General features: G+C 32.2%; 1 long non-coding RNA gene across 2 annotated transcripts; it reads left to right on the top strand.

Annotated features, from left to right (window-relative positions):
* The first annotated feature begins 740 nt into the window (after nucleotides 1–740).
* LOC133880423 (uncharacterized) lies at nucleotides 741–9,205 on the top strand. Of its 2 annotated transcripts, XR_009902271.1 has the most exons (3): nucleotides 741–1,272; nucleotides 8,223–8,279; nucleotides 9,022–9,205. It is a non-coding gene; the product is annotated as an uncharacterized LOC133880423 (long non-coding RNA). The 2 variants fall into 2 exon arrangements; XR_009902270.1 differs by lacking the exon at nucleotides 8,223–8,279.
* The last annotated feature ends 369 nt before the right edge of the window (nucleotides 9,206–9,574 follow it).

Below are 9,574 nucleotides of genomic sequence, written 5' to 3'. Positions count from 1 at the left end.
TATAAACCTAACTAGGAGACAATATTTCATTTTTTAATTAAAACAAAGAAAGCCACTTAACTTATGATTTATATTGCAATTATAAGATTCTAGTTTATAACAGCTCTCATTTAAATAAAACTTTCATTAAGTCAATGTTGTACAATATAGCATTTTGTGTTGCTTAAACATTGAATCAATACATTTTCCCTATCCATAGTAAGTCATGTATCTTACTATGATCTAGTCGATCTGTTCTATTTGCTTCAAATATCTCTTCATAGTTTGCAAAACTTAGTTATCTTTTGTAATTTTTCTATTCTATACATGTAGGCTTTTGAGTATCTTTAATATAAAGTGTCTTTTCATATAATTCAAATTTGATCTATTTTTATATAACATGTTTACCATGTTTTCTGAGCTAATATTTGTAAATCTTTTAAATTGGTACATTGATATAATATTATCATAATTATTTAATCATCCATCTTTACTTATTTATTGAAAATAAATTAACTCATACAAGTATACTTTAGTTTTGCTAAAATTCACATGTTAGCATGAATATTGTTTTCAACCTTTTGCTCTAAGCAAAAAGTTACTTTACTATAGAAAGATCATATTTCTTAAAATAAGAAGTATTAAATTTTTTTTTTTTTTAATAAAATTACTTTAAGAATAAGTCAATTCAGAACTATTAAAACTTTGGCCTAATCAAAAGTCACTTCACTTGCTTATAAATGTAATTGTTTAAGCCTTAATTATAATTTTGAGTTAAATTTAAAATAAGAAACTTTCTAAATAAAAAAATATGGTTATGAGATGTGTCAGAAAACTTATGTTAATGATCACAAAATTGCATATCCTTATTCTCTTTAGTGTGCAAGCCGATAACCTTCCCCAAACCTCATTCACTCCATCTTCACCTCCCATATTGCCTCCTTATTCCTTTGAACTTGATATTGGAGAATTACATTTGTGCCTTACACGTGAAATTGGTCATTGTGATAGATTGAAAACCACATGGCCATTTCCCGACTATGTTTATGAATTTTGTATAACTAATGGTTTTGCATATTGCTTCATTGATACCCAATCTTTAGAAAAACCATTTAATTTTCATATCCTTGCATATTGCCTCGAAGTCAATTGCAAGCCAAAATTGAGAATTAAAGCCAACCATCGTCGAAGTACCCTTTATGTTCGTTGTTTATTGGAATGTTATTATCAACATGTCACCAACCGCAATGATGTCATTTATAGGCGGAATCGTTGAGTTTCAACTTCGATGAGGTAAAACTTCATAACTAATCTCTTTATATGTATTTCTTTCAATTGAAGCAATGCACATCAAGATCGTCTTGAATTTTTAGGTAATTCTGCAGATTTCTCAAATCACAACCATGATTTTCAAATTAAATGGCTGAGATTTTATCATATTGGTATCTTTTTCTTTTAAAGTATTATACATAGTAAGCTAATGAATCTTTAGTTGATAGATGAGATAAATGATGATATGACAAACTCTAAACCATTATTTGAACATATTTACTGAAATTCAATAACAGTTACACGAGTAATGCTAGTAGTCACTCTTATGTCTTTCCAAGAAAGATGTGGTTTTTAAAATCACCATTGAATATGCGATTGATCACTATTGAATTTGATAAAGTGGTGATTAAAAAAGCAACATCCTTCTTAGAGGGACAAAAGAGAGAATTCCAGAATTACTCTAGTTTACATGATATATTACCCCTAGGAATTACAAAATTGTAGTAGATGGATCATTATAAATTATATATTTTCATTTACAACAAAACCTTAAATATTGGTTCTTTTATATCAATCTTAATGTGTGTTGAAAGTTGCTATTCATACTCCTTTGCTAATGTATGGAATATTTGATTAGTAATTCAGATACCTTAAGTAATGCTAGACAAATTTTCACCATTACCATTATCACCTCTATTTTCTGTACTTTTCAAAAGATTGTTAAAATAACTGTATTGATCTAGTTTCTATGAAAAATATGTATAAATTGCCAAAATAAATGCTAAAATAAAGTGCAACAAATAAATTAAAAAAAGAAAAAGAAAAAAGACACGATAGTAATTAATTTCTCATTTTAGTGAGCAACAACAATTGAAATATTTTCAAAAAAATTTGGGAAAAAAATTTGAAAAGTTAAATTACAGGATAGTAATTAATGTCAAAGAAATCATTTCTTTGTTACCGCAATTGGGGTTGGGGACTAAGCATGGGTTAGTTGCTGGTGGTTTTTGACAATTGAATAAATCAATGTCAACTGATGAAAATTTCCTATGAATTGATTAACCATAAAAGGGCTCCTAAACCACATCAATAGCAGTGGTTGTTAGTCAGTTTGTAGTGGGTGGTGGTTGGAATGCGAGATCTCACAATCGCCACTAGATCACTAAAAAATATAAATATAAATTGAAGATTCATTCAAAAAATTTACCAGAGCACTAAAACACCTTAGCTTATTCACATTTATAATCAAATATTTACATTAACTATTTAATTTACAACCTTAACCAAACATCATAATCCATTAACTCTTACATCAACCATGCTTATACAACAAAATTGAAACCTATTAAAGTGTGAACTATACAATTGAATTACCCTTTAAGCCCTTGTCTATTGATCACTCTAGTTACTCGCCTTTCATGCCAGCGTACTCAATCTTTGTAGAACAATGTTTTACAGATGGAAATGTGCGACAACAATTCAGTAAGTAAATATAATCAACAATTTTGTGTGTGTAATGTGAGCCCTCTTTGTACATTTAAAATTCCTTTTTTTTTTCTTGATTAAATACAAAACTAGTTTTGATAATTCATTGCAATGTTGTATTTCTGCGGAAACCATGTACATACTATTACTTTAAAATCATTTGTTGGCAGATACAATGATGAAACATAAAGACAAAACATGCTTATAAACGTAAGGGTGTTTAAACTTCCAAATCATGTGCATACTCTTACTGAACTAGTCCATTCCCTTGGCCGATGTCAAACATACTACCAGGTTCAACCTAAGGGTGTCTAAAGTCCTCCCCCATTCAACGTAAGGGCGTTGAGCGTAACAGCCCACTCAACCAAAGGCTCCGATGATTGACCCCATACAAATTGGAATTAAGCGTAACCCCGCTTAATATTGGGCTTTGATGGATAACCCTATATGGATTTGGCTTATTGAGCACACCCCACTCAACCTTGGATTCTGTCGATTAACCCCCTGTGGATTGGGCTGATTGAGCGTGACATTCCACTCATTTCTGGACATCAAATATTTAACCCAATTTGAATTGGGCCACTCAAGCGTATTACCCAGCACAACCATGTGTAGTCAAACGTATAATCCCCATTCACAATGGTTTGGCTTGTGTTAACTTTCATACGAAAAAATTTATATCTTTTCTTACTTCATAAATTTTTGGCTTAAATACATTTAAGCCCATTGAACTAACAATCATTTTCAAAAGAACGGGTGTGACACTTAAATACATCAAACTACAGTTTTGTTGCAATTAAGTCATTTTTTTGTCATCATTCCAAAAATACCCATATTTTCTTTAAAAAATAATTTGAATTTATATTAAAAAAAATAATTTTTTTCATTAAATACTAAAATAAATAGAGTAACATTTGATTATGAGTAATGCTACACATCATCCTCTTGTCCTCCTTTTATCCTCCCAAAATTGATGTGGCTCTTAAAATCACCATTGGATCAAAATTTAATGGTAATCTATCATAAATCCAATGGTAATTTTAAGAGCCACATCAATTTTGGGGTGACAAAAGGAGGACAAGGGGATGATGTGTAGCATTACTTTTTGATTATTGTTGATATTAGTATTTTTTTTTCTAAGAAAATAGGGTTATTTTTTGAATAATGACAAAAAGAGGCCTAATCATGTATTCTATAAAATCTTTTCACAGTAATCATGTAAATCACATTTCAAATATACCTTGGCATGCTTAAATTACCCAAAGTGTGGGCTCATATTCACTAATACAGCAACGCATATTTTTCTATTGACTTGCATATACTTGGTAAAACATTTGATGTAGAAAATATTTAATTCCCCTACTAATAAATACATGTAAAAATATATGAAAAAACATTTTTTATGCAACTACTAGTAAATTGATTTGCTTACAAATGTATGTAAAAACATAATAAATACTTCAAGTGGTAATATGATATATTTTTTTCCGCCTAAATCCTAGCTAACACGTTGAACTCAGTATCACATATCCGTTTGCAACATATTATGCTCATTAGTTAGGATTCTTATCCTTTGAAAATCATAACGCTAGCTCTATCTAAACTTTAAAAAAAGTGTTTCCTCGAGAAAATCTTAATTTTTGTTTTTGGTTTGTCTCATTCAAATGGCCTGCGAACGGGGTTTGACCAAGACATTCTGCGATTTCCTTGTCCCAATAGGCTATGACTGTGCGTTTCAATTGGGCATTGTGTGATTCCCACGCACGAAGAAAATTCCCTATTTCAAAGTTTTCGCATAAAAATTATCACGAACCTAAATTTTTTATTTTTATCACAAATCTCTTCCTCCATATCATCTACTTAGAATCACCGAACATGCATTCCAAAACACTTGATGTTCCCTAAAATAAATTACAAATTGGATTAGAAACTTTAATTTACCTTTCTAGTCAATTTCAATAATTCTAATAATCATCATAAATTCTTACGTGCTAACACAACCAACATTCTACCAATAAAATGTAACTATAATTCAAGTTAAATGGGGAGAAAATTAGGCAGATCAATTTTATATCTCCGAGTTCTCCTCCTCTGATTTTCCCTTTAAGCCTCTCTCTCTCTCTCTCTCTCTCTCTCTCTCTCTCTCTCTCTCTCTCTCTCTCTCTCTCTCTCTCTCTCTCTCTCTCTCTCTCTCTCTCTCTCTCTCTCTCTCTCTCAGTGAACGCCATCCAGAATCTCTATCTAGCAACTAGAAGACAAGGGAATGAGAAAGCATAAATTTCATTCTCTGAAAACATGTATTATAGAAATTTTAAAGTCTCGAACGTGACATGTCATGTTCAAGCAAGATTTTTCAAATCACTAAGGAAAAAGTTCAACGCCTTAACTCTCTTACCATGTAGCATCTAACACTTGGTAGTCCAATCACGTTCAAACGAATCCCTTAAACATTTGAATGGTCTTCTTCTCATTCGAAAAAAAAAAATGCTTCCTTTTATTTTAATATTGGTTCACTTTATTTCAATTTGAATTTTCCTTGAAATGTTCATTAACTGCTACTTGTCCCGACACAACACCTTTCCCAAGATTTCCAAGATGAATCCCAATGTCTGCCTGCTAGCGGGATCACATTGTCATTCCTTGATCAAGCCTCAACTCCTAACTTCATTCCCCCAAACAATTGCAAATTTCATACTGTAATACCGTCCCAAAGGTTGACTCTTATGCTTTGTATCGACGTTACGGTCACAGAAGTTACTTTGATGTGATGATGGGCCTTGGATCCAACGGCTGTTATGGAGATTGACACCATTTACGAATGGGGGTCAAGGTTACAGATTTGCTACTAGCGTGTGCCACTCGAGGTCGAACTCGGTTGGGCTGCTATTATATGATGGTATGCATACAATATCCGGGGCACTAGTGTCTTATTACAGGTCCCTCGGGACAGAGTCTGTCCTGCCGAGAAGGGATTAATATCTTAGGTAGACCATACATAAGATAGCTATGATAAATTATTAGCATTTGTCAACAGAATTATTCACAATAATACTTCACAATAAACTAGTTTTTTAACTTGGCATAATAAAAAATGCCATCTATTCCATATTTTCTTTGAAGTCCGCTCCAATAACATTTGTTCAGATCATGAAAATATGATGCACATCCAAATAGTCTTATGAATTGCATCAAGAAAATATGGATAGATCATGCTACAAAAAATTAAAACAAGAGAAGAGCTCTTACATAGTTTTTCAACCACTCCTTAGCTATGGGTATTTTTGTTGTCTTCTCATCTTCTCTTGGAATAGGGCTGCAAAGGGGATCTCTAAAGTCTTTGAGTGTTGTCCTCAATGACCGAAGATGACCAAGAGCATGTTTTACCTCACAAGCACCTATATTTATTGGCTTGAGACTGCTTGGAGAAGGCATAAAACTTGTCTTCAAACACTGGGAATGCAGCTAGGAGTTAGAGATAAAACCTTAGCCCACTGTCACTTAGCTACACGCATAGGGCTATGACTGGATTTTATTCCAAGCCCCGTCTCTCTATTACACTCCCCCTGCTAGTGTTTCTGATGCAGGAAAAATCAAACCAAGTAAAAAAAATTAGAAAATAGGCATCACACCCAAAAGAAAGGCTTCTCACCCAAGGACAGAGTAATCTCAACTCAAAATAGACTATCCAAAGATTTCTTCATTCAATGTTTGAATCAAAAGTATTACATAGCTTTTATAGACTTGTCTACTTATTCTAAATTGACAAGGAAAAGTAAAACTAAAACAACTAGGAAATTTAATTAGTAACCTACATACTTGGAAATCCACCTTTGATATGGAATTGGAGTTCTATAAAAACCTGGATTCCTTTGCCGACTTGAAATACAAGCTGACTTAGGAGAAACAAAAATTCCCTTGACTTGGTTTACATTCACGTAAGCCAACAATTATTTGGACTAGAACTTTTTTTAAAAAAAAAAAAAAAAACATAAAGTAGAAGTAGACAGCGTACTACGTCAGTTTCACACTAGCCCATCTTTAAAAATATAACATAGAGCCCAAATAAATAAAAGCATGTCACCATGGTTAAATTACATCAGCTTGAAGATTGAACCTAAAGGAAAAAAATAAAAATAAAAACTAGCTTCAAAGACACGTTTGACACTTGTCATCTCATGACTTGTTACAACTTACTGTTTAATTACAATTGATTCTACTAGACAATTGTAATTGCACTATAGTTTATATTTTTGATTTAATCAATTAATCCAATATACAATTCTTATATTGGGACATTTGATAACTCTATAAAATATTTCGTAGTTGAATTAAAGCCATAATAAACTGTCACTTTTAAATTCACTACATCTTGTCCTAGAGTACCCAATTTGATCACATAATTATTCCCGTACTTATGAAAGCTCATTTCACCATGTACAAAAGTATTTTAGGCACTCTTACCAAAATAATCTAGTGGAAGACAGAGAATAATTATTCTATTAAAGCTATCTCAAAGAAAATTTCTTATCGTTTTTAAATAAATGACTTGTATTCATTCTTGAGTACCCAATTTGGCCGCAGTAAAGGTCTTACTTTATTTCACAATCCTCTCAAGATTTAGAATCAATTTCATAAAGAAGTCTTGGAGTTTCATATTATTCCTTTTAACAGTCTTTTAAAAGGAATGACAGCTCCGTTGGTTCCATCCAGTGCATTGCATCCTTATACATCCACACTAGCACATCAACTCAAAGTCTCTACTTCACATGATCAAGATAGATCATCATGGTGGATGTTTTATAGTCTAATCTAGTGTAATGCCCAGTTCCATCTTTGACTACGAACATTAAATTATAAATTGCAAAGTGTATGGTTTAAGATCTTTTGTGTGATAATCTCATTGCTTACACCATGAACCATTTTCAACGTAATTCATGAACCATTTACATATACATGATAAATAATATTCACATAGATAAACATGTAAATAGGTTATATGCCTTATGCTCATTAAATAAATGAGTGAATAAACAAATTTATTCAATTTAAACTAAAATATCATACAAGATAATTGGGGTTTTGGGCATTATTACTAACATAGAGTTATTGGGTGAAAATGTGTGGAACTAGGGGCTATTTTGAAGTGTTTGTTGGAGGAATATAGGATTTGATAAGAAAAGTTGTGATCCTTAATTTACTTTGTAAGAAAGTAAGGAGTAAAATGTGGGAGATAAAGAAAGTTTGGTCGAAGGGTGGTTCAGAGTATACGATCAATATTTTCTTTTTTCGTACCCCCATTCTAACAAGACTCGAGCAATAAGTCTCATTTGAACTCTTATTCAAACACTATTTAACAAGGCCACCGTTCGAACGAGACATAAACTATTTGAACAGTACACGAGATACAATGCTGAAATCTTCACTTTAGGCTCAAAGTTAGGGTTTTGCAATTTGAGGACCCGACTAACAATTGGGTACATTTGCAGATAAAGGAGCCAAGTGGTATGAGGGAGACTTTATTAAGGAGTATTATGCCAAGCTAAGTAAATGCACGTGAAAACTTTCAACATATATTTTTGCAAGCATGACTAGCTACTTTAATAATTAATGATAAATGTTTATATTCTTAGAAGCATGAAATGTTTTGTGATTTACATGTTGTGAGTGCTAAATTTTGAAATGAAATGTGTTGAATTTCTTGTTACTCAAATACATAACTTTCAAATATTAATTTATGACATGGCCGCCATAACTGTTGAATGAAAATATTGAACGAAAATTTTGTTGCACATGCATAGTAGTTTATATAGATGATCATCTCGTCCTATTGATTAAATGTTACTTTGTACATTGGATCCAAGTGCTATTTGTGACCAGTATAACCACCTATGTCACCAGTTATGGGTATCACTAGTTGAGTGACTCATCCAATGTCTAACTTGGTCTATCAACTAAGGGATAACGCACTATGTGCAATGCCCATTGCACCGTTGTTTTACTAGAGGTCTTATGGGACTTGCAAACATCACCATATCTTTAAGGGTACATGTAGACCATGTGGTGGAGAGTTACTACCATTTTCATATACATGTATTTATACGTATACTTATGCATGCCAACATGATTATCTATCTTTCTTTCCTATTGAGAACACCTTATACTTGTAACATATTATAATAACATGTTTTATAAACGAATGGGTTCACTACATACTTAGGCTTTCTCGTGTGACTTACTTAACCGTGGACTTACATCTTTCCACTTGTAAAAAAAATTGTTTTATAGAGAAGGAGGCATTTGAAGCTGCTTAGATGGAACCAAAGGTAGATGCACCTACCTGGAGGCTTATATGATTTACATTATCTTTTGAAGATATTTTTGTAGGCAAATGAAAAATAATTGGCCTCGTGCCTCAAGTTAATTTGTACTATTTGATGGCATGAAATTTAAGACTTACTATGATGGAAAATATGTATTAAAACTAAAAATAATAAATAGACTCCAAACCAGCTAAAACCAAACAATTCACCAAATATGTATGGCAATTGACACAGATATTTGGTTACAAAGTGAAAACTCTTTGAACTCAAAGAGAAAAATCACTCCAGAGCAGCTAAACCCCGGAAATCAATTAATGCAAAGAAACAACAAATTACAAGATGTTCATACTCACAAAACCTTTGCAGTCATCACACATGAATTATAACAAGTGACCCACTTGTTTGCTTCTCTCCCATAACCTCTCGAGAGTTCTTCTTCTTGATCTTCCTCAACTGGAACTCCAGTTGGCTTCAATTGTTCAAGGTTGATGGTTGAACTAAAAACTCTAAGAGAGATA

The sequence above is a fragment of the Alnus glutinosa genome, chromosome 10 (assembly GCF_958979055.1).
Source record: "Alnus glutinosa chromosome 10, dhAlnGlut1.1, whole genome shotgun sequence".
In the NCBI taxonomy this organism is placed as follows: Eukaryota; Viridiplantae; Streptophyta; class Magnoliopsida; order Fagales; family Betulaceae; genus Alnus; species Alnus glutinosa.
Note: the sequence above shows the minus strand (reverse complement) of the source record. Positions and strands in the feature narration are given on the sequence as shown.